At 33.2% G+C, this 15,201-nt stretch overlaps 1 long non-coding RNA gene and 1 other non-coding gene across 2 annotated transcripts in view; one reads left to right on the forward strand and one right to left on the reverse strand.

Annotated features, from left to right (window-relative positions):
* Window positions 1–15,201, forward strand: part of LOC141581540 (uncharacterized) — a 185,965-nt gene that overhangs the window by 24,635 nt on the left and 146,129 nt on the right. The gene's annotated exons all lie outside the window — the stretch shown is intronic.
* On the reverse strand, window positions 1,694–1,800 carry LOC120365787 (U6 spliceosomal RNA). Its single transcript, XR_005580638.1, has one exon. It is a non-coding gene; the product is annotated as a U6 spliceosomal RNA (small nuclear RNA).

The following is a 15,201-nucleotide window of genomic DNA, read 5'->3' on the forward strand; positions in this document are numbered from 1 at the left end:
GGTTCCATATTTTTGCTATTGTGAATAGTGCTGCAATGAATATACATACACAAGTGTTTTTATAATAAAATTATTTATATTCTTTTGTGTAGATACCCAGTAATGGGATTGCTGTGTTGTTTTTTCTGTCTCTAGGTCTTTGATGAATTATCATGCTGTCTTCCAATGGTAGGACTAATTTACACTCCTACCAACAGTGTAAAAGTGTTCATTTTTCTCCACAACATCTCCAGCATCTGTTATTTTTTGACTTTTTAATAATAGTCATCCTGACTGGTGTGAGATGGTATCTCACTGTGGTTTTTATTTGCATTTCTCTAATTACAAGTGATTTGAGCATTTTTTTTCTATGATTTTTGGTCACATATATTTCTTCTTTTGAGAAATTTCTGTTCATGTCCTTTGCCCACTCTTTAATGGTATTGTTTGTTTTTTCTTGTATATTTGTTTAAGTTCCTTATAGATGCTTGATATTAGACCTTTGTTAGATGTATATTTTGCAAAATTTTTCTCCCATTCTATAAGTTAAGTTCCTTATAGATGCTTGATATTAGACCTTTGTCAGATGTATATTTTGCAAAATTTTTCTCCCATTCTATAAGTTGTCTGTTCACTCTGTTGCTCAAATTTCTTGAACCTGGCCTTCTATATTAAATAACAAATTCAAACTAATAATGCCATTAAATCTTATCAGTTTTATTTCCAAATTATGTATAAAATTCAACCATTTCTTACCATCACTACTGATACATCTCAGGTGTAAGTCTCTGTCATCTCTTATCTAGATTTTATGAGTTTCCTGAGAGATCATCCTCAACTTACTATTCTTTTTAGCAAATTGATAATCACAGCAGATTAGTTTATTATTAAAATATATCAGATAATATTCCAGTTGTTCAAATTTCCAGTTATTTTCTTTATGTGGAAATAGTATTTAAGAGCATTAGATTAAGGAAGAGTAACTATAAGGCTTAAATGGATAAAATTCCTTACAAATATGTACTGTTCTAGAAAGTGAGATTCAATATGTAGACTTGAGTTCCTTGGAATGGTCTTAATGGTCTACTATTAGGTTGTGTAATCAAAGCCTAAACTAAATATTGGGCCACATTTAATGAATTTGAAATTACCAAAGTTTCTAGGTCTACTATAGAGAAAAAAGTCTTAGGTTGCAGAAAATAGATTTCTTAGATTAAATCTACTATGTGCAAACTGCTTAGTGAATCCTACAAAGCCTTAGAGGATATTCCATTCTCTAGGTTGGGGGGCACCAGCAACTTTGAAGGCTTTTGTGCCTTACCTTTGTAGGTCAGAGATGTTATGTGGGATACTGGGATGGAATTCTATTCCATCATCTCAGTAGAAATGGCATGATCCTAGAGGAGTAGAAGCTGATTTGTGTTAACCGCCTGAGATTAGATGAGCACAAGAATCACAGTAAGCCACAGGATTAAAATAGTTGCAAAATACTATTTAATGAGTGATCGCCAGTGATGGCTAATTAATCATGGGGTCTCTAGAAATGAAATAAATATACACCAGGTTAAGGTGTTGCTTGACATGCATCAAAGGACAAATTTAAGCACTGTAATTCATGGTAGTGGGAATTTATGTCTTTAACACAGGTTCTAGCACTAAGCTAGTCCTGATTCATAGGCACATGTGTATTCCATAAATATTTCCTTTTTTTTTTTTTAATATGGAATGCTTCATGAATTTGTGTGTCATTCTTGTGCAGGGGCTAAGCTAATCTTCTCTGTATCATTCCAATTTTAGTATATGTGCTGCCAAAGCAAGCACTATTCCATAAATATTTCTTTGATTATCCTCCATTTTCTGGGTGACTGTAAACTTGGAAAAGATTAATAGCTATATTTATATTAGATATAAACTCTGAGCATACATTTATCATGAGAATCTTAAAATGTCCAGGAGTAACAATGGAGACTTTAAGAAATCAGAGATTAAACAGAGAGCTCAAGTCCATTTAACACTACTTCTAGTGGAATTATGGATCCACTGATAGTAGCTGGACTCATTTGAGGACTCCTATGGTAGTAAAGGCTTAATAGAAGCCCTAGTAACTTCCCACCCTCATTTCAAATTTAAGATATTGGTTTAACCCCTTTTTGAGAAGACATCAAAGATTAATGCTACTGTGAAAATTCTGAGAGATGAAGAGGTGATGACTCCCATCTTAGCCCCATTGCCCCCAAAAAAGTAATTTGTGGGGCAGATAACAATAATAAATTATTAGAACTATAATCAGATGGTGATATCAAACAGCTATAATTCAAGATCTGTTACCTCTTTTAGAGTAAATCTACAAACACTTAGAGAATATAGCTACTAACTCACTAGAAAAAGAAATCTGAAGCAGGCTACATTTGTAATATGAGCAGTAACATTTATTACATTACCTCTCTTTGTCATATCATAGTTCAGAGGAATTTTATCAAACTTTTGAGTTGCCTTAGATTAGAATTTTCCAAAAGCAGCCCAAAATTTTAGTGTCGTGTTTATTTTGGTGTTATTCCAGGAAACAAACAAACAAAAAATTGGGCAGGTCATCAACAGTATCTTGCCCAATATAAAAAAATAATTACATTGAACCTTTAATTTATTATGTTATAATAATTGGACCTATCTTAGCCTGATATGACAAAATGCCTTAGAACTAAGTAACATAACAACAGAAATATATTACTTTTAGTTCTAGAGGCTGAAGAGTTCAGGTTTAGTGATTGGAATAGGGCCTCTTCCTCATAAATGGCATTTCTAATTGTGACTTCATTTGGTGGAAGAGGAAAAAGAATCTCCCTTGAACCTTTTTATTATAAGGATGCTAATCTCATTTATGAGGGCTCTGCCCAAATGACTTAATGACCTCTTAAAATGCCCTCCTCTTAATACTATTACATTGGAGATTAGATTTCCACATATAAATTCTGGGAGAACACAAACCAACATCATCCTGATACCAAAACCCGGCAGAGACTCAACAAGAAAAGAAAACTTCAGGCCAATATTTGGCATTTTTATCCCGTATATTACTAGAACCTCAAAAATTAGAAGTGGCTCAGATTCTTGTTCAACTTTTGAAATGTCCAGAAATAGGCTAGTAGTGGTTAAAAAGATGAACCATGAAATCTATATTAGGTAGAAGATAAGTTAGAAAAATAAGAGACTTGTGGACAAGCCAATTATAAATTAATGGGTTATCCACAAGTTGGAGGGCCTAATGCAACCAAAAAATATTTTCATCAGTAAGATAAAACAGTTTTTGAAGAAATAATAGAATCTTGGGGTTTTAACAAGGTCCAGAGGCAGGGATTGGAATTTGTACCATGTACTGTTATTGCCTCAAACAAAATCTTTATTCTTTTTTTTTTAAACTTAAGTTCAGTGGTAATTGTGCTGATTAGTTAAACTTGTATCATGGTGGGTTTTCTGGACAGCTTGTTTCATCACCAAGTGTTTAAGCCTAGTACCCATAGTTATTTTTTCCTGATCTTTTATCGATCTCTACACTGTAGACTACTTTCTTTGAACCTTGTAAACGTGACTTAGGAGTCTTACCTTGTTCTGCAGTGCACACCTGCCCTATGTATACGGTAAGCTAGAAGTACCTCAGTTAATCCTCTGGAAGCATCCTTCAACCAATGATATTCATGATATTTGTACATAAATAACATAGCTTTCTTATCTTCTATTTGATTTGTAATAACTCAGAAATATTTAAAATTATCTTGTGACATTTCCCAGAGGAATTGAGCTGCTACATACAGTATAAAAACAATTAATGAAAACATTTTTGTTGTCTTTTTCCATTTTCTGCCTTACGTATTCATTTCTCTGTAAGTATTTCCTAAAATTACTTCCTAAAAAACTATTCCAACTCAAATCTTTGTCTCAGTTTCTGCTTTAAGGTATTCCCAACTAGTGTAGAGGTTTTCTCAAAGAATGGAGAACATGATTAGAAATGAGAATGTCAAAGAACTTAAAGGCAATATTATTCATTAGGTAAGCTATAATAATTTTGATGTTATTTTGGATGACTACAAGAGCCAAGATGAGGAAGAAGCTGGTGAGTCTGATAGCAAAGTCTATTTTTTTATTTATAACAGTAAATAATAATGATAGAGAATGTTAACAGGCATGAGCCTCAAAGTCATAAATTTTCATTTGTTTTGTGGAAGTGTAAAAGAGATATTCTGGGAATGGGGATAAACAGAATGCTACTGGTTGCACTCCCTCAAAGCAAGAGTAATTGTCTTCTAGAATCAAGGAATGAAAAATAAATACCACCTTGAGAAAAAGACAAGTCTTTTTTTCTTTTTCGTTAATGTATCTAAGAAAGCTTCATTCAAAAGGATGAGGGTGTAGGTAAGTTTTTTGTACATTGAAGGAACATTTTTTTGTTTGTTTTGAATGGAGTCTTGCTCTGTCACCCAGGCTGGAGTGTGATTGCGTGATTGCATGATCTCTGCTCACTGCAACCTCTGCCTCCCCAGTTAAAGTGATTGATTCTCCTGCCTCAGTCTCCCAAGTAGATGGGATTACAGGCATCCACCACCACATCCAGCTAATTTTTGTATTTTTAGTAGAGACAGGGTTTCATCATGTTGGTCAGGCTGGTTTTGAACTCCTGATCCACCTGCCTCAGCCTCAGGTGATCCACACACCTCGGCCTCCCAAAGTGCTGGGAGGTGTGAGCCACCTCACAGGTATGAGCCACCACATCCAGCCTTGAAGGGACGTTCCTTAGAAATTCTATAGTGAAAAAGAATAATAGTGAGGCCAAGAATGTCGTATATCTGAGGGAAGAGGATATGTTTGTACATACACATAAAATGGGTATATTCCACTCCTTGTTTAGTGCTCTCTCTGCTGAAATCCCATATATATATTTTTCAGTTTTAAAAAGGGCTTAATAAATGGGAGTAATTTATTGTTGTAATACTGCTAATGCTGCTAACAAAAAATTATAGTGTAGAAAAAAATGTTTCTTGATCTTACATTTGAAATATGTATATGTGTGTGTGAATATATATGGAAAGAGTATAAGTTATAGCAGTAAAAAAGTTTATTGTTTGTATTTAATGTAAACAAAGTTTATGCTTAAATCACTGAAGTGAATTAGAAGTGTTACAAAAACATAATTTTCCATTGAAAAGATTATTGCAGAGTTTGTAAAAAATTTTTAAATCATATATATATATATATATATATATATGTATATATGTATACACACACGCACCCACACACACATACAAAGAGAGAGAAAGAGAGAGAGAGAGAGAGAGAGAGAGAGAGAGAGAGAGAAACAGAGGGAAAGAGAGCTAAACAAGCAGGGAGCTGAATATACCCATTTTATCTCTATCTATCTATTGAGAGATCACTGTTTCAGGCTAACATATGCACTCTTATCCTATTGATCTCGCATATTCTTTAGGTAAACTCCAAATGCCTTAGCTGTAATAGAAATTCCGTTATGGTTTAGGGATCTTATCCTTTAAGGCATTCTTTGTAGTTTTGACATTTACTGCTCCATCTCTAACACCATCTGCTCTAGCTCACCTGTTCTTAACCTAGGATACATCTTTGAATCACTTAACACGTTATGTTTTTTCAAAATATCTGAGGAAACCTGACATGTATTGAATTTGACTTTCAGTTGCCCAGAAGCAGATACAAAATACATTTGTATTTTGAACAAGTTTTGCAGGTAGTCATGGTAATAAACCTTGATTTATTAGTTTTTCATGCCTTTTCTTCTTGTCTGAAATGTGCTTCTCTCTGAAGTTCTTAACCAATTTATCTTAACATATTGGCTGAATTAGTTATAATCTCCTGTAGGAAATTGTCCATTGCCACTTGTATCTGAATTTTGTCCATTTTATGTGTCGTGAGTCTTCTTATGCTAAATCCTATTTTGAGTACATTATAAAGTCTGCTTCCTTTATACTGTGAAGCAGCTGTGGGAAGGGACTGTGTCTAAGTTTAAATTTCCAAAACAAGAAACTTTATATGGTGCTTGGTGGACATTCAAAACAATGTTCTTGGCCAGGTGTGGTAGCTCACGTCTGTAATCCCAGCACTTTGGGAGGCTGAGGCAGACGGATTATTGGAGATCAGGAGTTCAAGACCAGCCTGGCCAACATGATGAAACCCTGTATCTACTAACAATAAGAAAATTAGCTGGGTGTGGCGGCAGGTGCCTGTAATCCCAGCTACTCAGGGGACTGAGGCAGGAGAATCGCTTGAACCCAGGAGGCAAAGGTTCCAGTGGGCCGAGATCGCACCACCACACTCCAGCCTAGTGACAGAGCAAGATTCCATCTCAAAAAAAAAAAAAAAGTTCTCATAATAAATAAGTAAGGACATAAATTACACAGAATAAAAATAAGTTTACCAGTTCAGTTCAGTGTCAGCTTCTTGGAAACATATTTATTTATGAGTGTCTTACCTAGAGGTAGAGAACTTTCTGAAAAGAAAGAGATTTAAATTGCTAGGATTTTATTTCATTTACATAGAAGATAAAATTTTATCTTTTTAGACACATGTATCAAATTTTCTGAAATACTATATATATATATATATATATATATATATATCTCAGAATGTGTGTATGTTTGCGTGTGTGTGTGTAAGCTGATGAAAAAATTTATTTTATGTTAACATAAATAAGTTTGTTTCCAGAAAGTTTTCCCTTAGTTTCAGATAGTTTTTGGTTTAACTGAAGATATTCTTGATGGATACTTTTAGTTATGATAAAATTTACTCTCTTTAGTCACTAGGAAGAAGTAAAAAACTTGCAGTATCTAAATGCTTAATTACTTTCTTGAAATTTTAGATCTATGTGTTGTAGATCTTTTATAAAACATGGCAATGAGTAAAACAAGTATTGATATTATCAGGAATCCTTTCTACGAAAAATTCTCTTGTATATTTATTTAGAACTGTAGTCAAAAGTGTTTAAATTCAGTTCTAAATAATTTTAAGTAGCTTTCAGGTGTCTATAACTAAAAGTAAACAACTTGACTTCTCTAGAGTTTCTGTCTGAATGATCATATTTAAATTATAAATATGGTAATAATTTTCAAAGATTTAGTTGTCATAAATAATGAGTTGGCAAAACTTCAGAAATATGCTTACATAAGAAGACATTTATGTGGCCAACAAACATATAAAAAAATGCTCGTCATCAGTGGTCATTAGAGAAATGCAAATCAAAACCACATTGAGTTACCATCTCACACCAGTTGGAATGGTGATCATTAAAAAATTTGGAGACAACAGATACTGGAGAGGATGTGGGAAAATAGGAACACTTTTACACCGTTGGTGGGAGTGCAAATTAGTGCAACCATTGTGAAAGACAGTGTGGCAGTTCCTCAACAATCTAGAAATAGAAATACCCTTTGACCCAGCAATCCCATTACTGGGTATATACCCAAAGGATTATAAATCTGTTAAAAAGACACATGTACACATATGTTCATTGTGGCACTGATTGCAATACAAAGACTTGGAAACAACCCAAATGCCCATCACCAATAGACTGGATAAAGAAAATGTGGCACATATACACCATAGAATACTATGCAGCCATAAAAAAGGATGAGTTCGTGTCCTTTGCAGGGACATGGATAAATCTGGAAACCATCATTCTCAGCAAACTGACACAAGAACAGAAAATCAAACACCGCATGTTCTCACTCATAAGTGGGTGTTGAACAATGAGAACATGTGGTTACAGGGACGGGAGCATCACACACTAGCATCTGTTGAGGGGTGGGGGCTAGGGGAGAAATAACAGGGTGAGGAGGTAGGGGAGAGATAACATTAGGAGAAATACCTTATGTAGGTGAAGTGGGGATGGATGCAGCAAAACCACCATGGCATGTGTATACCTATGTAACAATCTTGCAAGTTCTGCACAGGTTTCCTGGAACATAAAGTATAATTTAAAAAAAGAAAATAATAATGATTCATTAAGTAAAAAAAGTGAACAAAATATGACTCTGCTACTCATTTAGTAAACAATGTTCTGTTGAAATACCCTACCCAAAATTTTAAGTTTTAAGAAAAGCTTAATAATTCAAAGTAATTTATTGTTATAATAGTGCTTCATAACCACAAAAATTGTAGTGGCTTACAGAAAAAATATCTCTTGCTCTTTCATTTAAAATCAGCATGAGTCAGGAGATCCTGCTCATCTTTGCTGGTTGAATTGGTTACTGATAGTTTATACCGGCTTTGGGTAGGGCCAATATGGCAGCTCCTTTCAACTTGTATTTTATCATCCAGTAGATTCCCATGGTGTCTTAACTACTGTTCACCAGAGAAACTGAATCAGTGGACATGTATATGTATATATGCAGAGAAAACAATTTATTATAAGGAATTAGCTCACATGATTATGGAGGATGACAAAATATTTTCAAATATATTCCTTTGAATTCTATTTACTGAGATGGGTAAGTGACATTATATGAGTTAGAAAAACATATTCTTCCACATAAATCATTAAATAAGAGAATAATATCAGCTAATTAGGAGTTAAGCTGGAAAAGAAAAGTTAATTATCAAGCAGCATCACACTGGTTTTAGAGTAAGAAAAACTTCAATTCCAAAATTGTCTCTGACATTACTATGTGGGTTTCAGAAGTTAAAAAAACTTCAATAATTTACAATTTCCTTTTCTGAGAAACAAACATAATTGTACTAATTTAAAATAAAATTTGAAGATTAAATGAGATAACATGTAAATTGTTTGTCACAAAGAAATCTTTAAGTACATGTTATTTTTATCCTCTATAAACTTTACTTGAACAGAATATATTTGTATAGTTTTCCTCTTGTGTCTCCAGATTTTAAGGCAATTCACAGAGCATTCTATATACATAATAAGTACTTGGTTGATCGGTTATGAAATACTTATGGCAGAAACAGTAAAGGAAAATAAGATGAGAAGTTAAAGTTACATATTTCTCCACCCTGGGAGGCTGAGCTCTGACTGTTTGAGCTCAGGAGTTTGAGACCAGCCTGGGGAACATGACGAAAGCTCGTCTCTTCAAAAAATATAAGAATTACCCAGGTGTAGTGGCATTCGTTTGTAGTCCCTGCTACTCAGGAGGCTGAGGTGGGAGAATAGCTTGAGCATGGGAGGTGGAGGTTCCAGTGAGCTGAGATGGTGCCACTGCACTCTGGCCTAGGTAACAAAGCCAGACCCTGTCTCAACAATCAATCAATTAACCAATCAAATGAAGATAAAGTATACCATATTCTCAATACAATACAATATGTTTTATTACATTTAAAGTAAAACTTTTCCATTTAATTGAACAGAAATGTATTGTCTCATTTATCTTTAAGCTTTGCTCAGTGTCAATGTAACATAAATTAACATAGTTGTATTAATGTATAGGAAATGTACATGAAAAGTGACATTTCAATAATATAGCAGATATTTGGATAAAATCATTAAAAAACTGTGTAATAGTTTAAAAGTTTCTAAAATTATAATTCTCAGAAAATAGTATTTTGTCCTCACCCTATTTGGGATTTATTTTGTTTATGATCTTCAGAAGTTATGATCCTTTTTTCAATTGTCATTTCTCTTTAGCTATCACAGATTTTTCAATTTCTTTATTTCTTCACATATGATTCCCTATGTCTGCAGTCATAAGAATAACTATATATAAGTGTGTTTACTGTGGTGCTTTTGCATGCATTACTTCCTTGTTCTTGATATTGTCTACTGAATTTTCTATCCATTTTACTATAGAAACTCATGCATTCTACAGTATATGCTTATACACCCAAAGATAAAAGTCAAATGTATTAAATTAGAAAACCATTTTTAAAACTATGCAAAATTCTTGCAATGGTTGATTAGAAAGTTTGAAGCAACACCTTCACTAAGAATAACTAGAAAGTGCTGAAATATATTTTTCTTTAAGTCTGATTGACAACATTTGAGAATCTGGGTTCACTCAGTATAATTCTACTGAAATTCAACTATTGCATGCAGTTTTTGAGTGTATCAATAGTGCATTCTTTGTTATTGCTAAGTAGTACTCCATTGTGTGAATATACCATTAATTGATTTATCCATTCACATTTGGGTTATTTGTAGCTTTTAGTTACTATTAACAAAGCTACTATGAATATATGACTACAAGTTACTATTAACAAAGCTACTATGAATATATGACTACAGAGCTTTGCATGAATAAAGGTTTTACTATCCTCTGGGAAAATACTTAGAGTTTCAAAGAAGAGAAGGGCAGTAACCAGGGCCATACACAGGAATACATCAGGAATGAAGTAACAGCAAGGTGGGGCTCTGGGGAACAGATTACATATGGCAAGCAGGGTGAGACCAGCTAGGTTTCCTAGGACCTCTGTGGACTGGTTAATTTTAATAAACTTTCCAGCTTCAAGGCATAAGGGTTGTATGACTCACTACCAGGTGTTTTGTCTCTTTGGGGATTGGGGCAGATACACAGTGAACCCAAAGTATGCGAGCTCCAGAAAGAAAGCTGTGGAGTATGGGCTTTGCTGTTTGAAAAGGGGTACCAACCAGTCTCCAGCCAGGGCATCAACACTGGGGCATATCAGCATTAAAAAAAAAAATGAGCAAACAAAAAACTACATGTCATATGTATGGGTAATAACATAGTCGAATCTCAAAATAATTATGCTGAATTAAAAAAAGATTTTTAAAACTATGTAAGATATGATTCCATTTATATATAATTTTAGAAAATATAAACTAAGTACATAGCAATTTATCAAATTGTGTAACTTTTATATTGCAGTTTATTGCAGGTTTTAATAACATAATAAGGTCCTTAAAATTTACCGATATAAAACTATTTTTATTATTTTGTACTAATTTTATAAATAGAAAAAAAAATTATAAATTCAATGCATAGTAAGCTCCAGAAACCTCACATACTGAGATTTCAAAATCAGGGCTTCAATCTGTGTTTATCATCACTTGTAATTTCCTTTTTGTGAAACTTTTGCTAACTCTGTTTTTTTTTCTTTCTTAGGAATCATTTAAGGCATAATACAATATAAGCAAATTTTTAAAAATGTCGCAAGATACTCAGTTATATATTTTTGTGTGTGCTTTTTAATATCTTCTAATTTATTTTCTATTTTCTTGAAAATTACTTTTATATTTTATTATTTAAATTATTGTGTTTTTAAGAGCAGATTTCAGTACACATAATGAAGCATACAGATTTTCAGTTGCAGTGTTCCTCATAACTAGATCAAATAATTCCAAAAAGTCTGTTTTAAAGTGTATAGCTATTGCTAATTTCATCTTCTCAGCAAACAATTATATGTGGCCACATGTTCTCAGTCTCTATCAATATCCTTCATTTATTTTCCTATTCTAACATCTGGAATGTGATTGAAAAAGCATTCAGTTTCAAATAAAAAGGAAGAAATAATGTCTGTTTAAGAAGTTTTACCATATAATTTCTCTAATGCATGCATGTTTATAGATCATAATGCATCTTAAAAGTATAATCAGAGCTAATTTAAATTTTACATATACTATATAATGATTGAAATAATACCTTTTTTCCAAGTAATCAGAATTGTGAAACTATTGTCACATATGAACTTTAATTTTTGTTTTTCCATCTGTGAACCAACTAACTCTAATGTTAAGAAGATTATTTTGTGTTGAGTTATTGTTGGAACTCTTACATGCTTAAGTGCTTAGAAGAACAAAATACAGCTATTTTAACTTTTATATGAATTGTTTAGAGTCAGATTTCTTTTTAAATGTTTAAACAATATTCAGTTATTTTTTTCAAATAAAGTGTTTCGAATGTATTTTTAAATAAAACACATTATTTTAAAGTAATTAAAATGAACAATTCTATTATCTAAAAATGATTACTAATATTTTGAGTTACATTCTCTCAAGATTATTTCCATCCATATAAACACACACACCCTCTCATATAGCGAAATGTCTTCAGCTTTAAAATCTTTTAAACTTCAAAGAAAATTTGAGATTCTATCAACAGATGGTAAAATGAAACAGATTGAACTTTCTTCTTCCAATAACTGTTGAAATTCATACAAAGGCAAAAAAGTATCAAACAGCCAAATAAACAGGAGCAAAATTGCAGGCTGTGAAATTAAAAAAAGATATCACAGCTAAGAAAGAAAAATAACATTCTGGCATAGTCTGTCAAGGCAGTTAACCTAGCTCTGAACTGAATATGGAGTACTGTCAGGGAAAAAAAAAGGGTAAATAAATAAACACGATTGTCAGAAATTCCTTGCTACTTGGATCAAAGTATAATAGGGGTAGGGAGGTTGATATAAGAACATATTATGCCTTTTTCTTCTCTATGATTCTTTTCTGAGTTCTGGTGGGTTCTGTTAGTAAAACTATCAGCTGAAAAGAGTAATGCTAAGTAAGCGGTGTCAACAAAGACAAGGGTTGCCCGTAATAGAAGCATAAGAATTAGGCTCCAGATGCACATTCATTCATTCATTCATTCATTTATTCATTCAACATGGCAATAATGAGTGCTTTCTAAGTAGTAGCAACTATTTCAGACATTAACACTACTCATAAAAATGTTGTTGCACAAGCCTCTACTCTTTTGTAGTTTAAACTCCAGTGTTTGAGAGATACACAGCCTAAGAATATAGAACATAAAATTACTTCATGTCATGATAAATGATTGAACAATAACATCAAGAGTAATGTGATGGAGAGTAACTGGGGTGAGAAAATGGACACCATTAGACTGGAGAGCCAGGTGTCTCCAAGGGAAAGATACTTGAATTATAGCCTGAATGATGAGGAGAAACCAGGTGGGCAAATATCAGGTGGGAGAGTTACCCAAGCAGAGGCCAGAGGAAGAACAAAGAATCTGAGCAGAAAACAAGTGACCATGTTTTCTGTCAAGATTCGTCTGAGCAAGGGTAAAACCAAGAGAGATGGGTCACAGTCCAGCTGATGCATGTCACAGAAGAGTTAGCGCTTTATTTGTAGTGAAATTGGAAGACATAGCAATATTAAAAATTGGAGAGTGATAGGATGTGTTTTGCATTTTTAAAAGGGCATTTTGAAGTCTGTGTGGAAAATGGGTTTCAGAATAAAGAAGCATGAAAGCGCAAAGGTCAGTTCAAAGACTATTTCAGAAGTCCACATGAGTGAAGATGAGAGGCTGTAAAACTGATAACACTAACTATGGAGGAAGTTGCAGACTGGAGAAATTTTTTTAGTGTTTTTAAATAAAGTGGACAGAAGGTGGATAGAAACAGGATAGAATCTGAAATCCACATTATATCTCCAACTATATAAAATACATTTCTGACTCTGTGCAGAGGACCTGAAACAGGATATTGAATTTCAAAAGACAAAATGAAGTTCATTTGCCACAACAAAAGCTTCGGAAGGTCCCATTTGAAGGTCCCTCATCCTCAACCCTCCTGCAGAGAATGCTACAGAAGCAACAGAAACTACTGAAGTGTTGAATCCTTCTTCTACCAGCTACTGTAAAGCCAGAAAGAGAGAATGAAGCCAAAGACCAGCAAAGAACATGCTCTTCCACGAGACCAGATTTCAAGCACATGGCAGAGGAAATAAAGGACATGATGGAACACATCTCACCGGGCCTGGTGAGACTGGCAGAGGCAGAGGCTCAGCAGCCTGTTCCTCAAGCTGTCTCAGTCATAGGCTTCCTGCTTCAGACTTCTTGTCTTTTTAGAGATCTCTTTGATCATGATTATTCCTCAGTCTCATCTTCTGGCCTTTTGTAAAATGTGTAAGCCCTTTTATATGCTTTAAATTGACTTGTACTTGTCAACCATGTTAGTTTTGTTGTCGACATTGTTCATAGGGAAATACCCAACTGATATATTAAAAAGCAGAAGTAGCTGGCACTCTAAAATAGAAAATCCAGTGATGAGAACAAAAAAATAGAGCAAAATAAATATATAAGAAATATTAAGGGGCTATGGTCACCTGAAAACTTGAGATAATTCAGAAAAAAAAGGTGTACTGGGTCCAAAACTTATTAATTAAACTATACCAATTAAAATATTTGGGATTGACATACTAACAAAGCAGTTAACCAGTGAGTTCATCAATGAGCAGACAAATGAAACAGACCAGGGGTACAGAAATAAAATCAACACATTTGGGAATTTGATGGTATCATGTTTCATATTAGATAAAAAATAGACTATTCTGTAAACAGGGTATAAAATTATCTTTCTCCAAAACTTAGATAAAATAAATAAATACATGATTCTATAGACAGATAAGAATCCAAGGTGAATTAAAATTTTAAATACAAGAAAAATATAATACTCTAATGTTATTACTTTTTTTACTTATAGCTCAAATCTGTTCTACAGCATGACAATATAAACATAAATGACAAACCACAGAAACTTAGATGTTTATAACATAAGTAAAATATTTAAATGACAATTGTTATATATAAAAATGTATTCATAAGTAATAAAAATAAGCTAAGTGTATAAACAGACATTTCCAAATAGAAGACACAAGAAGTTGCAAAGGCGTTTGGCCTTACTTCTATTTATGGAAACACAACAGTGGGTTACCATCTTGTGGTGCCAAGTGAGATAATACCAAATGCTGGTAATGTTGCAGTTTAACTTTGAAATCTTATACACTGCTGGTATGAGTATAAACAATTACAACTATACTGAAGAACAATTTTACAGTGTTCAGAAAATTGAAGATAGACCTACCCTGTGGCATAGAATACATAGGAATTTATGCCCAGGAGAAACATCTTGTTCAAAAGTGTATAAAATGTTTATTGCCACTTATGAAGAGTGTTTATGGAAGTGCTGTTTAGAATAGTGAAAAATTGATAATATTAAAGCCCATCCAAGAGGGTATACATAAATACCACCATCAGTGAATAATAATAATAATAGCATCTAGTCCAATTAAGCAATTGCATTTCTTTAAAAAATTGCATTTTTTACTTGTATTATTTAATCTTTATAAAACCTTGAAAAGAAAGCAGTTATTATTAATCCCATTCTGAAGATAAGAAAACTGATACAGTTTAATTATGCAAATTGTTTAAGATCACAAAACCAGTCAGAAATGAAGCCAAGATTTAAGTTACTCTCAATATGCTCTAGAAGCCACTCATTTAACTA

The sequence above is a fragment of the Saimiri boliviensis genome, chromosome 16 (genome assembly GCF_048565385.1).
Source record: "Saimiri boliviensis isolate mSaiBol1 chromosome 16, mSaiBol1.pri, whole genome shotgun sequence".
In the NCBI taxonomy this organism is placed as follows: domain Eukaryota; kingdom Metazoa; phylum Chordata; class Mammalia; order Primates; family Cebidae; genus Saimiri; species Saimiri boliviensis.